Below are 19,554 nucleotides of genomic sequence, written 5' to 3' on the forward strand. Positions count from 1 at the left end.
AAAAAAAGGGAAATACTTTGCAAGACCATGTTAAATAAAATTACATTTTGAATCAAGAAAAGAAATATTTCAACAAGGTAAAAATACCACTTAGAGCAACAAAACATAGTATATTTTTGTGTCTCTAAGCTGTTATTTTTACTTGCTGAAGCATTTTAAATTGTTATAATTAACGTAAGTATTGCAATAATAACTGCATGTAAGTTATAATGGAATTATAACTAATGCAAGTTAGAGCACTTTTAGTAGCGCTAACACATTAATTTTTAGTTATGTTTTATGTTACGGAGAAATATTTATAAAAATATATAAGAACTATATTTAATACTAAGAGTAACATGTGCATGTTTGTATGCTTGCATTTGAGGGCATTTAAATAAATTGAAACTATCATACTATAACACATAAAGTGAAAACTGAGAAAACTACCCTTCTCCCACATCAAAGAACTTATTTTAAATCCACCTGGATGTTGCATATCCAGCTTATATTATGTTGGACTCTCAGCAGCAAAACTTGTCAGCAGTGCTGCTTATAAACTTTCATGGTTCAGAAGGTGTTGACAAAAGACAAATTACTGAAGAGGGACTCTGTTCATTTGTCAAGGAAAACTGAAGGATGAAGATACAAGTCTTTATCTGAAACCAAGTGAATAATACTCTGCATAGACAGCTGTTTTAGTAATTTGATTTTATGGCAAGCAAACAGTGCTTTCTTTAATGGGATTTATTAAGATTTATTTAACACAGCCTACCTTCTGCTTCCATGGAAGTGTCAATATTGCTAAAGCCTAATATTGTACAGACTTTACTACTCTCTTAACTGGCACTTTCCTGATCTTTGGTATTCACATATCCTGATAAGGCACCACTGAGGCATGGAACTTTCTGTAAATGCTTTATCTTTTCTCTCTTGTAATCTTGCTATGTTTGAGATAGATTCTGAAACTTGTTTATTGGTTTCATACAAATTTGCTATTTGCTCTTTGCTGCAATAAAAAACATCTGTGTTTTCCTGTTGGAAACTCAAGGAAAACCTTCTTGCGCAGTTATTGCGTTTCTGAGAGCACTAACGGGAATGCACAGGCATTTGGTAATTTCCTAAATGGGTTATTTTTCCTACATGATCAAGGTCATCATATTTTTTGCCAGATCTTTAATATCAATTTATTGCTTAGATTTTGTCTGTCCCATTTTCCCCCCAGTGCAAAGTGCACACACACACATACACAGGCAGAGTGGTCTTACCCTTCAGGTAAACTACACTGCCTTTCAGACTAATCAGCATCCCCTCAATGTTTTTGAATTAAATCTGCAAAATACAGTATCATCCAGAAATTTAACCTTTTCAGATTTTGTTCAATTCTATGCACTCCTTAACATCTGTAGGACTTGAACTTTTAACCCATTTATTTCAACTCATTCATTAACCCATTCACACATTTATGTTATCCGTTCTTTCAGCCCATTCATAACCCATTTACTTCACATAGCCTTCCAGCAGATCTTAGGGTACCTTTTCTTTTGTATTGCTACCTTCTATGAACTTCAATAGAAAACAGGATTGTGCCCGTTAGATAAAGAGAGATACTCTGGATACAGTTTTCAGCTACTCTGTAATGAGGGTTTTGCTGTTTTACCTTCCCCATCTTTGTGGAGTTGCTAGTCCTGCTCCATAGTGATGCTGTGACAGCTCCAGCACAAATTGAGACTGATATGAAGTAAGAAGCACCTTAGCCTTTAGGTTAATGGTTTTATAAAAATATTTGGAGAAATAATTTGCAACTAAATGGGCATTATTATCATGAGGAATGAGCATCTCAGTTCGCCTTAGCTAGCTCATCTGTCCCTGTTAAGCCATTGATATAATGGGCTTTCAAATTGCTTCCATGACAAGTCTCATTTGGCTGTAAACTGGATTGTTTTGAATCTAAGGAAGAGAACCTGTAAACATAAAATCAATGACTGCTGGCCATTCCAGTGGTGTCACATTTTTGTCAGGAGCCTGTTTATATCAGATTTTTAACCATCCTGACAAAAAATAAGTATGATTTATGGTCCTTTAACCCTGAGACTTGTCACGTAAGTAGCCACTGTGAAGCAAACAAAATGCTGTGCGCATTTTAACTACTTAGGCTTTGGGGAAGGGTTCCCTCCGGGAAAATGCAGCCTCCTCAAGCTACAATAGATCACGTTTCCTTCACTCCTGTTTCTCTAAAGCACGTGTCTGATGGATATTGATATAACAGTTGACCATTGTCCCTATTCTTACTCATCTCTAATCACTCTGGATCTGTTTCATCGATTTAGTCAAAGCAGACAGTTTAACACAGACTTGAGCAAATTTGTCTTACATAGGTGGCAGTGTCTCAGCAAAGGAAATCTTCTTGTCAAAGTACAGCTATGCAAACATACAACCATTGTTCACTACCGTGGAAATGTTATCTGACTATTCCCTTTTATTTATCTATGACTTCATCTCCCCCTAAGTAAAGTGATTTATATTTACCAGTGTGCATTTAATTTAGCATAACAATTTGGGGAACACGTAAAACTATACCAGCATTTTCTTAAGTTCTTCTTAATCAGGATGTCTTTAATCTAAGAAACAAAGTCAAGCAAAGAAGTGCTCTTCTGAAATAGTGGCTGAAAAAAAATCAACAAAATCCTAACATGTAAAGATGGTGGGTTATATATTGTTTTAGAAGTCCAACAGTTTAGTAGTACCCTATACTAATATTTCCCAAAGTTGATAGGAAAATCTGAACCATAAAGAATGGTTTCATTTCCCTGGATCTCATAATACTTAAAGGCTTTGTGAAAGGCTGGGAAACAGGTAGAGGATAAAAAAAAAGTAGGATAAAAATCCAGCAGCTGAATTTGGTGGGTGGATCATATATTTTAAAATAGGATTAGCCTCCATTAAGGGACACTTCATAGAGTAGCATGAAATACAGTATGAAGATACTTAACGTCCAGGCAACACCAACAAAGTAACCTAGGAAGTATAAGCTTAAGATGATGAATGGGATGGAGAGAGAGTTGGGAAGGAAATTCACAATGCAAAGTTCTTCATGGGATACAAGGAGGCTGGATGAACTGATGATAACCCCTGACATTTTGCAAAAATAAATATTCTTTATAATTAATTTCAGTCATAATACAGGAAGTTCCTATGTGTTTACAAGCACTTCCACTGTTCACCAGTCATGGTTAAGTGCCAACATGGAGGAATTTGGTCTTTATCATACTGAGGAATATGCGGCTCTCTGCTGCTGAGCTATTCTTGCAGTTCTGCTGAAGAAGGTCCTTTGACTTCCTACAGCCCCTGAACAGGTTTCCCTCCTGGTACCCTGCATTACATGTAACTACAACATGACTGTGGAGTCAGCTGATACACAAAATCACCAGAGGCAGTGAAGATGACAGAAGGGATCCTAATCCAGCTGTAGTCAGTGACGATCTTCCCCTTGACTCCGCCCTTGAAGTCCGAGGCTTTGTATTGAATGGACTGCTTCACTCAGGATGCTGAAACCACCCCCAGATACTGAAATATGGTCCTTCCTGGAAGCTCATGTCTGCTGGTTTGAGCCGTCTCCCATGAAATGCCACTGATCGCAAGAGCACACATGACAAGGGTGGTGCTAGGACTGAGCAGCTTTGCAGGGCTAAGAGTTGGAATCAGTTACTGCCTTCAGAAATCAAAGTAATATTTAACTTGACATTTGATGGCAGCACAACTGAACTCTGCTTCCCCAAGGTTATGGAAAGTTTCCTTGATCATGAAGTTACTAGCAGTTTTATGCTGTTGTTCCAATCATCCCTGAGAGTCCATAACCTCCAAGCAGACCAATCACAGGATTTGCTATATTTGATGGAATGTAACTGTAGGTTAGGCTGTGAGCTTTGCAGACAAGAGGGTTTACAAAGCATTCAGGTTCTCCAAGGAGCACACTGAAGGACTTTCAAAGTATCTGGAGAATAAATTGCAGGATAAAGACTGGTCAAATCTGGGGCATATTCCTGATGGGATCTCTCTCCATATCAGACCACCAACAGATTTTTAATGGGTTACAGGTAGGGAGGCTGAGAAACACTTTGTGCTCAAAGGCTGGAGCCCTGATAAGTATCTTTAAATGAGTATTCACGGCAAATTCTAGTTTTAATGGGTGTCAAAAGATTACCTGCCAATAAAACATGAAGCCCCTAAATGCATTCAGTCTGATGTGGTTACCAAAGTGAAATACTAAATTTAGAACCGGAGTCAGTGGAGAATAACACAAGGAGATTTGTGTCTCTAATTGGCTGAACTGCCTTGGTGGGGTATTGACTTGGTGGGCAACTAAAGACCTTAACTTGCTAATGCACTTAAATGGATGGAATTAGATAGTATAAGCCCAAAGTGACATTTGGGGTATTCAGGGTGTGACCTCATCTATACAGACTAAAACTTAAAGAGGATCCTTGGAACCAAAATCTAATTTGATGACCTGCTGCCTCTCCATCATACAGTGTAGTGCTACACCAACCAATCCTGTGCCCCAGCTCTTCCTCTTAGGTACCCACCTCATGTAAAAGTAGGAGAAAATGGAGCAAGAATCTACCTGTTAAAATACACCTGGCTCCACAAAATTTGTGACTGATGTCGGTATTATGTCAACCTATGATTACATAAGGTAGGCCAAGCAGCACGTTGTATTTTCTCATTAAATGAAGTTAAAATAGTGTTTCTGTGGAACTGAACTGCCAAGTACCTTCATGAAGAATGCAAGTACTTAGAAATAATCTTAGGTACCTTTGGGAAGAAGCAGTCATCTAGGGAAGACAAGGCAGGGGGTGGGAAAGAAAAGAGACTGAGAATGAGATCTTCCGATCCATAAGCACATGAAGACACTGTCATGTATTGTTTCCCACTGGGAAATCTGCATAACACTTCTACTGGTGATATTTCTTATTTCTGGACTCATCTCTTATTCTAGAGGTTGAGTTCTTCTCACAGATAGTTCTGCATAGCAGCTAACATTGTACAGACCAACTGGATAACAACTTTGTCAGAAGAAGGATTTAACAGGATAATACAGTGAATAACCATTTTTAGTGATTCGCTGTTAAGATTGCTTTTTCTATGTGTAATTCAAGGTGCTTTGGTTACCCTTCCTGACACTCACCCCTTTCAGCTTTGGTCAGTCACAGCCTACTGTCCTCCAGAGTTAGCAGAGCAGGAGGACTCAAGCTTATACATATCCATCCATCCAGCACACTTCTCTCTTCCCATTGCTACAGCTCCAGGATCAGGTGTTAAAATACCACAACTCCAGTCACAAGTGTTAAGTCTTCCCTGAATGGTACATCAGGAGGAAGACTAAATAACCTGGGAAGTTTCAGTTTACTTGGAATTGTTTGGAGTAAATTGCTAAGAATTTTTTTCTAAAGGTGTGACCAGGTTCTACCAATCCCAACTGCCTATAGCAGGAAAGGTTTTGACTTTCTTTTCTGTGTACGAACCATTAATCCAGAAAACAATGTCTCGATTCTTAACATCTCTCCCTCCTCTCAAGTTGCCTGTTACCATTTACTCTTCATTAACTCTTCCAGCTCTACAAATGCCGTAATCCTGGGGCTGTAACATTTCTGCTGTGAGCATGGGCTGTGAGGCCACGTGCTGCTCCTGCAATTGCATCACAAGCACATGATATAGGAAAGAATGAGTAGAGGAATGAAGATAAGCAGTGGGAGAGGCAATTCAAAAGGAGTTTAGGTTCTGCAATGCAAAGCCACATCCTCCTATTTTCTCTTTTAGACAAGTTCAGAATGCAGAATTTGAATGCCTTAAAGTTTGATTAGGTTTGGTTCCAGCATCTGGCTTGAAAAACACCTGAAGTCCTTCTGGTTTGCTTGAGAGAACAGGCTCTGGCCTTAGGCATAAGGAACAGTTTGTATGCACCTAGGACCTGTGTTTATTTAGTAACTGAAGATGGTGTGCAGTGAAAGCTATTCTAATTATTCTCCCTTTGAACTTCACGAGTTTTAAATCTTCTCCTTCACTTTCCTAGAGGTAAATCCCAGATGATATGAAAAACCAGTATCTGTCTCGTTCCAGAATCCTTATTCTTTTGCAAAAATGGAAGGGACCAAAATAAAAACAGGAATAGCCACTAGAGAATCGTAATCTGGGGGGAACGGGTGTGTCTTACATCATGTAAGGGTAACAACCATGCATGAAGTTAGTTAGGAAGGGCACTGGACCCTGACGAGCCTTTCACTTACAGTGTAGTTCTAAACATCCTTGCATGGGCCTTATTACACCAAAGATGAACAGGTCCCAACCAGGGCAGGGTCTTAATTCAAGAAGCAAATTTTAGCATCTCTTTCAATTTAGGACTAAATTCCACTGACATCACATAAAGGCTCATTCAACTGAGAACCACAAAAGTGATGTTTCAAGCTTTTTGTTTTCTCCATTTATATTTCAGTGACTCTGCTGTTTTTGCTCTGGTTTTCCTTTGAAAAGAATGTTACAGAAAATGGCAGCTCTGGTTATCAGCTGTGCTGATGCTGTTCTTGGCAATGAATGCAGGGAGACTGGAAAATGATTTTGTTGATGGAATTTCCTCAATACCTTTGGCATTAGACACAATGGAGTGAACATGACTTTGACGTAATAAATTCACTGGGATATTTGTTTAAGACCAACCCTCCATGACTCGAGCAAACCTCAATCAAGACGGTATGGGCTAGAAGCTCAGTAATTACCTTTTTTAAAGGAAAAATCTTGGGTTTTTTTCTGAAATTTACTTGGCTTTAGAATCTATAAAGGGAACACTGACAAAGGGTTTTTAATTATTAGGACAGACATGGTCCATCAAACACTCAATAGTTCTGATACAGTAACAGCAAAAATGTAATCAGCTTCCTGGTACCATGTGTTTTGAAGTCACAGACCTGCATGCTGTGACCCTTTCAGAAATGGAGAAACTCCTCTGTAAACCCAACATGAGGGTTTTTGTTTGGATTTAAATATCTCTCTATGTCCTCCTCTTACCTCCTGCTGCTTGCACTAAGCAGGAAAAGCAGCTACAATTCTCATTTCAAGAGATCAGCATAAAGAACTATCAGCTAGCAACTGGTCCAAGATCAGACTAAACGATGACTAAAATTTAATGATAACCAATTTTCACTTACTTTCCTTTTCCTGAAAATGGCTAGAGTTTGGAGCAGTGGAATTTTCCAAAAGCAGAACAAAAATCCCCCAAATGTGTGTGAGCGGTCTTACAATACTGAATGTCTGAGGATAGCAAAAGGAGCAAGAGCAAGTAAATTCTGTCCATTCAGAAGCCTCAATCAAGCTCAAATAAAATTTATTTGGAGGGCAGTGTGTCAATGATTAAAAGATCAGCTGCAGTAAAAATCCTGTACTTGCTGCAGTGAAGAGGCACAACCTTTAGTTCCCAAAGAAGCTGGACTTAGATGACACCCCAGAAAGACTGGCCAGACCTGTCCAGGTCCCATAGGGCCCACAGCATCCCACCACACATGTGCCCCCTCAAACTGGAATACCACGTCCCTGCCTCTCTGTTCTTCCCTACTCCGGCCTCCTCATGTTGCTTGATCCACACCTCTCTAAGGAAGAAGAAACCTGTTTAGACAGGAGAAATTCCCCAAGTTTCTCAGTGGCCACAAGTCCCACAAGATGTGAGCCAGTGTACAGCCAGCAGGTCCATGCCTTAGCTGCAGCTGTTCCACAGCAATTTCTATCTGCAGGCACCTGGGCTGGGGGACACACAAAGTACCAAATAAAAAAAAGGTGGGGGATGAGTCTCCATGCATGTTGTGAAGCTGGTAGCCAGATGTAATTTGGTGAGGGATAGAGATGGCCTACAGGACTCCCAGAACGTTAGCACTCCAAGTAATGCTGCTACTTGTACTGTTTACACCTGGAGCTGCCAGAAATTAATCCACGGCCTGAAAGAAGGTCCTCGGAAAATATTAAACAGTTTTCAGCTTCCACTTCCTTCCCTTCCTCTCCACTAAACACTCCTGCCTCATGCAAACAAGGCAGCTGGGATGCAGGAATCATTCTCAGAGTGCTCCCAACTGGCCAGGGAAAGGAGATCAGGCAATCTATGTAGGCTTTTGCAAAATCATTCAGGGTGCACTCCCCTCCCCTCCTCCCACCACGTTGATTTTTGTGCTATTTAAAGACAAAATGTGTTGACAAGTCTTAGCAAAACTGACTGGGATATCTGTAAATCCAGAGCACCCATTGGGCTGGAGATCCTGCAGAGCAGATGGTGATGCTGGTGGTGGTGATGAAAAAGCAGTGGTGGAGCTCTTTTGACTCCTTCTGGGAGAGAGGATGTGCCAAGAACATGTAATTGAGGGACAAAGGATAAAGCTAGTAATAACATCTCCATCTACCTGGGAAGTTTAGGGGCAAATGCACTCAGCATAGGGCCCAGATGCATCAGGCTGGGCACGACCTATTTCCCTGATAGGTGCACTCAGTGAAAACACTGGGCTGCATTTTTTTTTTTTTTTTTACTTGCAGCAAGTAAAAAATTTAACCAGATGCAGTAGAACGGAAAAAATGCCAACACTGCTTTAAAAGGCTGTAGGACATGGAATAAAGGGGGTTTCCCCTTGGCACACATGTGTTAGGAGCATTATGTAACCTTGTTTTGTAAGAAGCACCCTGATCTCCTGGCACTGAAAAAGACCCACATATGTTGACTGCAAAAACAGGAGAGTCAGGAATGTATTTATAAAGGAATGAGTCTTGGCAAAGTAAGCAAAGTGCAAACATCCCACACTTCCCAAATTATCTTTCTTTCCTACTTAATGCACTGTAAATGAAATTCAGTTGGACTTTGACATTGTGGACTGGATTCAATCCCATTTATATCGTGCATAGATAGGAACTGATGATAAAATTGTATTGTTTGAACAAATAGCTCACTTCCTTTGCAATAATTCTTACAATTGTTAACATATTAATAATTATAATAATGTGTTGCATTTATAATAGAGCCTTTCTTCACCAAGAATCCTAATGGTCTTATGAAATAAAAGGATTGTACTGTGTGTACGCTATCTTAACTGAAAACATATCTGACATCACAGTTCTGCCTGTAAATCATGCTTTAAAACATAAGGAGATTAACTTTCCTACCAATCTATCGCATTTTCAGTGCTTTTTTATTGTTAAACATGGTTCTGCTCGTTCCTCCACAGATGCTTTCCACCAAAATGAATGTGTGAGAAATCTGCAGCATTAGGCAACCTTCCCAGGGGAACACTACAATTGTTTTCACTGCTGCAGGCATTCTGGTTAATTTTGATTACCCTCGATTTTCAAGATAACAAGTAAAAAATCAGTGGTGAAAAAGAGACTCCTTAATGAACAAAATTAGTATTTCATTGGTTCTCTTCAGCCATTACTGCTGACAATCTTGGTGTGCAGAAATACAAGGTAAGGCCTCATTGCCCAGTCTTGAGTGAAGCAGGAAGGTGCATGCTGGTTTTAGTCAAGAAACATATGTGAGGTCAACCCTGAGAAAAACACTCTTAAAAGCAGATGCTGCTGCTTAATATTATTAGACTATAAATCCTGGAAACTTAGGTCAGATATCTCAATTTAAAAAAAAACCAACAAAAAAACCTTACATCTTCATGTAGATGAACTAATGAAAGTCCTTTTAATTCTTGATTCAATGGTTCAATAAACTCAGACAGCCTTGCAAGGCTCATATCAATACAAATGTAATATGAATGACTCCTCTTTCTCTTACTGCTGAAGCATCAAACACAGGCGCTTTGGAGGAATTTGTTGGACACTGGAAAGCAAAATGCTTTCCACCATGTATGGCCTATAGTCACTGAAATAGAGTGTTCCTTCACTGCCTTCACTGCCTCAGCTTTTCTGAGTGACGGGAATAAGAACACAGGATCAGTACTACCCTGAGAATGCTGAGAAATTATTAATCTTTTTCTCTCATAGGATCTTTGAGTCTGTTATTATTATTAATATTGCATTTAGCCAATACAGATAGTAGAAGTAGTCAATATTGGCACTGCTCACAAGCCCAGTGTCAAGATTTAATCAATTTCTAGTCTTATTGGTGTAGATTTTTTTTCTGGTCTAAGAGTTAAGTTTGCTAGTTGTACCTAGTTGTACCTACTGACCATTTTAATCATATGTAAAGATCAGAAAATGGGAAAAAGAGGAAGAATGTCAACCACTCATGCTGAAAAAAATGTCAGAGGAAGAAGTCAAACTGCATTTCTAAAAAAAACCCAGTCTGGAAACTGTTTTTCCAGTAAAAATAAAACAAACAAAACCAAAACCAAACCCAAACCTCGTGTTGGCCAAGAATGGAAAATGACCATTCCTTAGGTAAATGTTTGAATAGTAAAAAGAATGAGGGAAAGATGGTGACAACTAAAATGTTTTGTGCATGTGTGATACAACACGCTTTCTTTACAAGACAGGTGTAATAGCAGTGCAAGCTGTAGGAATGCCCTGCCCTGTGAGTCAACAGGCTGACAACATGGCATTTATTTGCCAGTTTAGAACAAGAAGCAGCAAATGGTTTGGCTACAGGAGATGGAACTACAGGGCTAAACAAACTAGAAGTGTGCATGCTGGAATTGATCCAGGGTGCCGGGGTGTTAGCATTTTGAGCTCTATGAAAAATACTATAAATACTGTATTGGTCACAAATTAGGCAGAATTTTAAATGTTGTCTAAGACTGCAAATTACTCACAGGCCTATACAGACCTAACAGCAGCAAACACTGTTTCAATTATTATCAGCTCTTGTAGGTTATCAGAAAGGATGTGGGTTTGTGATTGACGCTCTGTAGGGCCAATTGCACAACCCTAGCCTTCCAACCCTTCCTGCCTCTTTCGAACACCTCATTCCAGGACTTACACCCCGTCTGACTCTAATCCCAGTACTTTGCAGATGAAGGCAAATATGGGAAAAAAAGCTTACTGAAGCTGTAAAGACTGTCTTATTCTGAATTGGTTTTGTCTACAGACCTCTCACTTCCCAGATAAGAACAATTATCAGGAAGCCAATCAATGAGAAGCAGCACAGTTTAAATTTATACACACACCCTTAATCCAAATTCACTTCCATAAGCAGATAAGCTTTCCCTAAGTTCACTAATCAACCAGCACAAGTGGAGACAGCAAAATAGGAGGTGTGGTTTCACTTATTATTAAATTTAGTTTATTTTCAAGGATTTACATTTAATTTAAGTCAAAAGAAGAGTGAGAGAATTGCTCCCATGTTAATTTACATCAGAAATATTTCTTTTTTAACAGGCCAATGTTTGCTGATAAGGTCAGTCAAAAAAATAAACTAACAACCAAGGCATAAAATGGCTGCAAAATTATCATATACTTGTACCGCTCAGGACACTGGGTGATGTGCAATACATTTGATATTCTCAGAGCTAAACTCTGCAGTGCCTGCTGTAACGCTTGCCTCTGCAGAGACTCACCCTTGGTGAGTTATCAAAAGAAGCTAAATTCTTCTGAAAAACCAAGGAATCTTTAGTAACATCAGGATGAAAAAACATGACTGCAGCTAGTTTTAGCCTATATCTTAGGAGGTTTGTTGCACAGGAGCATTTCTGGGTTGTGAACCTGAGTTACAATTTAAGAAGGAGGAGATGGGTCCATTGTCTTTGCAACTAAGTTGCTTCCTTAATTCTGGGTCATTTTTACAGGAAAAGTCTACCCTAGGAGACCTGGGTTTGTCTCATTACTGCTTTATTATCATCTCCAATGAACGCACTGAAAGCCTTTTGCAGCCCTACCTTTTTGCAGTGCTGGCCCCTGTGATCTCCCACCATATGTGCTTTGAGCAACAGGCTGCAGGACTTCTCCAGACCCCATTTCCAGATGTAGATCATCTGCTGCTCCCCAGGTAGCTCCTGTCACACTAACATTGTGAATTTACCAAACTCATACATTTGTTCATGTTTGTCATGGAACTCACTGGTATGTGATGAAAAAGACTCAGGGCTGGACATGTAAAGGAAGAATGAAGATTCTAGTGCCTTTGAAGCTCTTCAAAAGCACTTGCTCAGTCACAGAACATGTAAATTTTGTCAAGTACTGCTTTGTCCTGCTTTCAGAAATGCAGTGACTTTAAATTGTAGCTGCTTCCTTGTAATTAACTAGGCACAAAAGCTGAACCCATGGAAATTGTACAGTAAACACTACTGCTTACTGGCATATGGGAAAGAACAATGAGGGCTCAGACTCCCAAGCTACAACATAAGAGCAGCACAATATATTGTATTTTGGGGTGATTCCATTGTGCTGGCATGTGATTTAGGGAGAAATATTTGCTTTTGCCAACACAGAAACAAATTTTCTCCTGCCATTATGTTAGGGCCCCTTTTCACCTCTCCTGTGTGGAGTATTTGCTGAAGTCTGTCTGGCCAGTTAAACAGGAGGTTGGCTGTGCTGCAGCACACTTGTGGAAAGCAATTAAATGATTTATTACCTCTATTGAAAATGGGTTTTGGAAAGCAAACATTGTTCAGTGCAGTATCACCACTAGTGACACACAGCAGTTTGCTTCTCTAATGTTTTCCTTTACGACCTCACGAAACATGGCAGAATACCACTGGAGTAACACTTGGTCCCACAGGATGTGTAATCCTGAGGAGAAAATGTGACTGAGATAGGACAAAGGAGGTGCAGTCAACTTTTCTGCAGTATGAACACCAAAGAGAGTCTGAATTTGTGACAGTGAATTTCAACCATGTGATTCACAAAACAGACAGTCTTACAAGCCTCCACAGCTCCCTGCCAGGCACAGCAATAAAAGCCAGGTTGATTTAACTTCAAGCTTTGAGACTGGCACATTCGTGATGAAGAAGGAGTCACAGATACAAAAAGGGGACATTCAGCAACATTACTGTAATTATAATAGAAATTATAAAGCTAGTGCTAAAAAGACAGTGTGGGAGCTGAGTAGGAAACACTAGTTGGGGACAGAAACTATGTTAAGTGCTCAGTCTGGCAAAGGTCCTGAACATGCCACTGCAGTTGTGATTTATGTCAAATCATGTACTGAAAGCAAGAGGACGAAGTTTAATTTGGCTCTCTGGACAGAAATACACCAACGGTCAGGAACAAGTTGTTCAAACAGGCAATATGGACTTCAGTGTGCACTGAAAGTATCAAGGTGGCCTCTTGACTCATGCCACTAAAACTCATGCATCTGGTTTACACATGAAATTTAGTATGACTCTCCAAGTGGAAAAGAGTTCTGAGATCACCAGATTCCCTTCTGATATCCAGAAACAATCATATCAGGTAATCTCTCATAAATTTATTGACCTCTAGGTTAAACCAAATAGGTTTTTTGCCTGTGCCATTTCCTAAGAAAAAATGTTACAGGCCCTTACACATTTGATGGCTTAAATAATATGCCTTATTTCACTTTAAGGAATACAAAGCAAATAGTTCTATAAAACCTGTTGATTGTTCTACCATTCTGGTATTGACTTTCTGGATATAGACGATATGTGCACAAAAATATGCAAATGGACTGCTTACCTTTCATCTGAGAAAGCTGTCAGCATCAGATCTATTTGGTTCTCTATAAACATTCAGTTTTACAGGCACATCACAGAAGGACTATGGTTGTAAGTAGGGATTAGGAGCACTATAATACAAAACACATGAAATAACAGGATTGATATACAATCAAACAGATGTTGTACTAATAAATCTAAAGCTTTACTGTAAACAGAAGAATAACTCTCTCTTCCCTCCATCTATTGTCTCACTAGAGTTCTGCTAACTTCAGTGCATTTTGTTCTGCCTTATATTGGCTTAAGTAAAAGCAGTAACACCTGCAACAACAACACAGGATTGTTTCAAATTGACTTAAAGGGTAACACAATCAGCAGTGCTTGATGAGGGATACTTTCTATATATGTATGTTACGCTAAAACTGATGGAAAGCTATCCAAAATAAGATGTTCAATAACTGATGATGTAAATGTATTGACAGAATATCATACCAATGTGAGGGCAATAGATTGGTGCAAGCAGACAGGGGGAAATGATTCTCAAAATACATTTAGGAAATCATAAATTCTATCTACAGATATAAAAGACCATTTAAGAATAGTTAATTTTATCCATAGTGATCATAAATAAAAGTCTCATAATGCTAAACATTCTGATATTTAATGAAATGGAAGACCATCATGTTATCTTCAGAACTGGCTTTAAAAAGAATTTTTTCCCATGTTTCCCTTGAATCCAAAAATAATCTCCAGTCAATCAGGAAAATGTTAACCTAGGATTGACATATGGTCAAACTGTGGTGCTTTTTTCTTAAAATGCAGTCTTTGTGGATGCAGTTTAGTCTAATATTCTATCAAAACATGAGAAAACATCTCAGTACTTTTAGGTGTAAGATAGACTTTTGACTTTTAATTTGTTCTGTTAATAGCTTCATTGTTTTAATTCTGATCTTTAGATATTGCAAAGGAAAGATTAAGACCTACCAGAGTGAATGAACTGGCACTTTATAAAGTTTCATTTCTGGAATGCTTACAATATTCTTGGTATTCGTCAAAAGCCAGAGCACAAAAAGTATTTTGAATACAGCATCATAGCAATCTAAGTTAAAGAATTTTTGAAAAATCATTTAATGGGTTTTTTCACCTTGCCAATTTGTCGTATTTTAAAATACTGCAAAGATTTCAGACCAAGGTTACTTTCTGACACAGTATTGCAAACCTATGCCCAAAGAAATCCAGGATTTATGTAAGAAGGAAAAAAAAAAGAAAAAAAAGATGCCGTGCTCAGTGTTTGTAGTGGGCCCTGGAGTAACAACATCACTGGATGAGAAAGACAGACTTGCAAAATGGTTTCTGTTCCAGTGATGTAATTATGCACAAGAATTTATAACAGCAGAAATTACTATAACTTGCGGTTACTTTGCTAATATTTTGTGGCACAAAAGCCTAGGGTATGGCTCTGCAAAAAGGCTGAGACCAGCTGCAAGGTAAACAACTAGAAAGCGAGTTTGTGTGTCCTGGCAGGTTAGAGCCACAAGCCCAGAAAACAAGCAAGGAGGATTTTTGGTGGTGGCAGGAGGTATGGAGTAGCTTCCTCAGCCTAAAAGGGGCGCAGAACACTGCCATGTTTTTCACTGATGTTTGCATTTATTAAAAAACAAACAAACAAAAAATCAAAGAAACTATTACAGATTTTCAGTTGGGTGAAAATAACTGCTGTTTGTTGTTTGATAAAGAGTGTGTCTCTGGAGAGGAGAAAACACGTAGAATCATACATTCATAGAGTGGCTTGGGTTGAAGGGACCTTCAAAGATGATCTAGTCCAACTCCCCTGTAAGGGCATCTTTCACTACACCAGGTGGCTCAAAGTGCTGTCTAACCTGACACTGCTGGTGATGGGGCATCCACAACTTCCTCAGGTAACTTGTTTTGATGTCTCACCACTGCTACTAAAAAAAAATTATTCTTTATCCCCAATTTAAACCTAATCTCTTTCAATTTAAAATTGTTGTCCCTTACCATGTCACTACAGTACCTGGTAAAAAGTCTTTCTATACCTTTCTTATCAGCCTCCTTTATATACTGAAAGGTTGCCATAAGGTCTCCCTGGAGCCTTCTCCAGGCCAAACAAACTCACCTGTCAGCCTCTCTTCATAGGAGAGGTGCTCCAGCCCTCTGGAACTAATAGGTCTGTGTCTTTCTTGTGCTGGGGACTCCAAAGCAGGATGCAGCACTCCAGGTGGGCTCTCACCAGAGTGGATGGAGTAGTGGGGGAGAATCACCTCCCTCAGCCTGCTGGTCACACCTCTTTTGATGCAGCCCAGGATGCAGTTGGCTGGCTGGGCTGCAAGGGCACATTGCCAGCTCACTTCCAAGTTTACATCCTCCAGTATCATTGAGTCCTTCTCTGCAGGGATAACTCACCATTAATTAACCACACAGTTTTCACAGATACCAGGAACTGCCCAGTACTTGTTGCAGCCTGAAGTAATCCCTCTCAAGGAAGGGGAGATGGCTCCTTTCCTGAGAGTGAATGCACAGATTTATCTGGGGGAAGATGTGGGAGGGCAAATGTGTACGGAGAGGGTATGAAAGACAGGAGCTGAGCCTGCAACAGGAGTGTAGACTGGGAGAGAAGGAGCAGGGCTTCCCTGCATCTGAGGGCAGACTCAAAGCCAGATCTGAGAGGTGAGAGAGAGAAGGAGCCTTCCCAGGGACCCTGAAGAGACCTGGTAATGCAGAGGTGCTGGCAGGGGCTGGACTGGGGGAAAGCACCTACTCTTCATAGCACAGCTGACAGGAGACCTATTTAAGCAAACCTTTTAAAATCAGATTCGCCCCAGAGCTCTGCACTCCCTCTCAGGGTCATCCTGCTGCAGATTATTATTCTGCACTCTAGTAAAATCCAGTTGGAAGATCTCTGGTGGGGTTTTTACTGCTTTTTTTTTTTTGGCAAGGGAGAGCCCTTTCTTCTTTAAAAACATTCCACTTCAGTGAACTGGCTGCCTAGGGATCCTGTCACACCACGTTTCTGTCACATCATAACACCACTTTCAATGTTTTCTTGTATCAAATGACAGGATGGGATTTTCAGAGGAAGCGAAGGCTTTTCTCACTTTTAGATTCTGCTGGTGTAAGCATATATTCTACTCTAAAGGACAGTACTGACCCATCTCAGGGCTCGAGCTGTAGTGCAGACGGGATACATAACTAATTTAGTTTTCTTTCAAAGAAAGCTGTGCACATGAAGCAGGACCTGCTGGTCCAGTCAGAATTCATTAGCAACAAAGATTACATGTTTCAATGTTTGCTCCCTTGTTTTGACTGCGGGAACAAGGAGAAACAGTTCTTAATTACTAATAATCCCTTGCATGTATTATTAACAGACTATTTTGTTCAAATAGTTGGAGCCTGCAGCGCTTTACAAGCTCCATGTACAGAGTAATTCATCTTTGCTGATGATAATGAAAAACTTTGTTATTTTTTATTTTGTTAGAAGAATCTTTCTCAGGCAAGGCAGCCCACTTTATGAGGGAAATAAAAACAAAAAATGTAGTTCAGTTTTAAAGCTGCAATAAAAAGCTGTGGTAAAAAAAAAAAGAGTCCTGAATTATCACATATTTATAAAATATAAGGTAGAAGAGAATCAGGCCCAAAGCTATTAGAAACTAGGGAATTCAAAGCGATAAAGTAGAATTGAAATAGAACTGTATTATGGAATCTTTCAGTATCTACAAGCAAGGATGATATTACACGACACTGTAGAACTGTTCATCAGATAAAATAACAACTCATTTGTATAGAACAGACAATTTTGTTATCAGAAGTGCTATGCCGTCCCACAACAAATATCAGTCAGGTAGCCCCAGGACAGAGTGCTAACCCTCATGCCCATGGTGCAAAGAAGCTCCTTTCAGTGAGTCATATTCTGCAGGGAAAAATCAACATCAAAAGCAAGCAGCTTAATTCATTAGTTATTAATAAAAACATGTCAGGAGAGTTGAGCACACTAGTGAGCATTGCTCTGAAAGCAAAACATGAGACTGCTGGGAAACCTTTGTTTGCTTTTTTCAACTTGATTGGGGTTTATTTTTCAGATGTTTTTCAAGTCATTGAGCTTGAGGGAAAGGTGAACTAATAGGCATAGCTTCTCCTTCTGGCAGAAATCTTTGCATGACCAGTAACTGAATAGTTATTCCATTAGGAAAGTGTAGATGTAGGATGAGAATGTGTTTGAAACTGATTTTCCTTTTATAATGGCTATAAGGATAATTATTATGATTTACTATCAACAGCACAACATAGGACACAAAAATGTCACCTAATCAACTACTTGCTCCTGGAAAGGCACAGGTGTCTCTAGGAAGATGTCCAGGCCAATTCTTTGGTGATGGAGAAGAAAAAACATCCACAGGAGCTACAAGAGCTATCCTGGTTCTCAGTAAACATACTCCAGACAAGAACTTCACCATACAGACCAGAATTGCAGGCTATAAAAATTCTTCAAAGGATTTTCCAAACTACTTATTTAGGAATAGTGTGATGAATTACAGCATTCCCTTAAAATTATCCTGGATCAACACCAAAGAAAGAGGGATTTATAGCATATATCACATACCCAGGAAATCTTTTCCATACCTAACCTGAAGTCTGAAAAAACAGAAAACATCTTCAAGAGCAAACAGGAAGTTTAAGTAGGCACGCTAGAACTAAACTGGGGTGCTTGGGGATGTTAAAGTTTGTGCACTGGTCCTTGAGAGAAACAGCCCTTGGGGAAAGGCTAATTCCAGGCCGTAAAGTAGCAGCTGGTATGCTTACAGTGCACTTTAGTAGCCTTTTGTTTATAGAACAATGCTCACTGCAGGTCAGATTAAACTCTGGTTTTAAGCCAGGTTTTTACGGCATTACAGGAAATAGATCAGTCAATACAGAATAATGTCCAGGTATGTAAAGAACTGAAGTCAAGATGCTGTAAAGGAGTGGAAATGGACTTGCCTCAAGATTCTCTTTGAATAGTAGTGTAGGGAGAGGTGGTGACATGAAACAAACCATTTCAGAGCTGGAACACGAAAGGGTTTAGGCACTTCTTCAGACACCTTCATACACTGAAGCTGAATTTAACTTATAAAACACATAGGAATGGCACCAAATTCACTGCTAATTTAGCCCAATTTTAAGCTCCCTTTGATTTGCTGGAGTCATGCCAAGGGACATTAATGTAGGTCAAAATATCACTCATTCAGTGTCAGAGTTGAGAATGAGATCAGTTACTAAAGACTACATTCAAAACACCAAAAAAAGAGCAAAGGGAAAATTCAGAATATGATGATAAATGTTAAAAGCAAGTGAGATTAAGCCCTTTACAAAGAAGCTATTATAAGCTATGGAACTATTCTCAGCATTAGTCTTAGCAAAAATCAGGGTGAAAGAGTTTTTCACTGGATGTACTGGTGGTTGAGATGTTCAAAGTAGGATATATAGTAGGCAGAATTTGCAGTAAATAGCTGGTTCTTCCTGTTAGAAATATATAACATTGGCATTTGGAATCAAATCCTTACATTGCTTAAAGGATTTAGATGAGGTAGGGCTGTATTTACCTCAGACTAGGAAGTCAAAAGAAGGAGAGGTAGGGAGACTTCCAGAGGAGGGCTGGGCTGAGGTAAGATGCACAGCAATTTTCAGTAACTACACAGCAAGAGTACAGCGCTTCAAGTCCTGATTTATACAGACTTCTTAGGTAAATGAGATGAACCTGCCCACTCAGTCTTTCTTGGTTTCTGGACTGGATGCTCTGGAGAATCTGTAGTTAAATAATTTTCTTTCCAACAAGAAGGATAGTTTAAAAACAGGCCTTTGCAGAAATCAAGCTCGAGTGAAACAGGGATATCTGTGACCTGAAGTGTAAATCCACGGTTACAGGAAGCCACTGGACAGACTGCATTTGAAATTTAAAACAATCATGAAATTAAAGGCAGGGAGTATCAATTAAACTGCT

At 39.4% G+C, this 19,554-nt stretch overlaps 1 long non-coding RNA gene across 4 annotated transcripts in view; it reads right to left on the reverse strand.

Moving 5' to 3' along the window:
• The window catches only part of LOC138111369 (uncharacterized), a 40,186-nt gene extending 26,373 nt beyond the window's left edge, over window positions 1-13,813 (reverse strand). For all 4 annotated transcript variants that reach the window (XR_011151350.1, XR_011151351.1, XR_011151352.1 and 1 more), the window contains exon 1: window positions 13,582-13,813. This is a non-coding gene — a long non-coding RNA (uncharacterized lncRNA). The remainder of the gene's footprint in view (window positions 1-13,581) is intronic.
• Between the last annotated feature and the right edge of the window lie 5,741 nt (window positions 13,814-19,554).

The sequence above is a fragment of the Aphelocoma coerulescens genome, chromosome 5 (genome assembly GCF_041296385.1).
Source record: "Aphelocoma coerulescens isolate FSJ_1873_10779 chromosome 5, UR_Acoe_1.0, whole genome shotgun sequence".
NCBI lineage: Eukaryota > Metazoa > Chordata > Aves > Passeriformes > Corvidae > Aphelocoma > Aphelocoma coerulescens.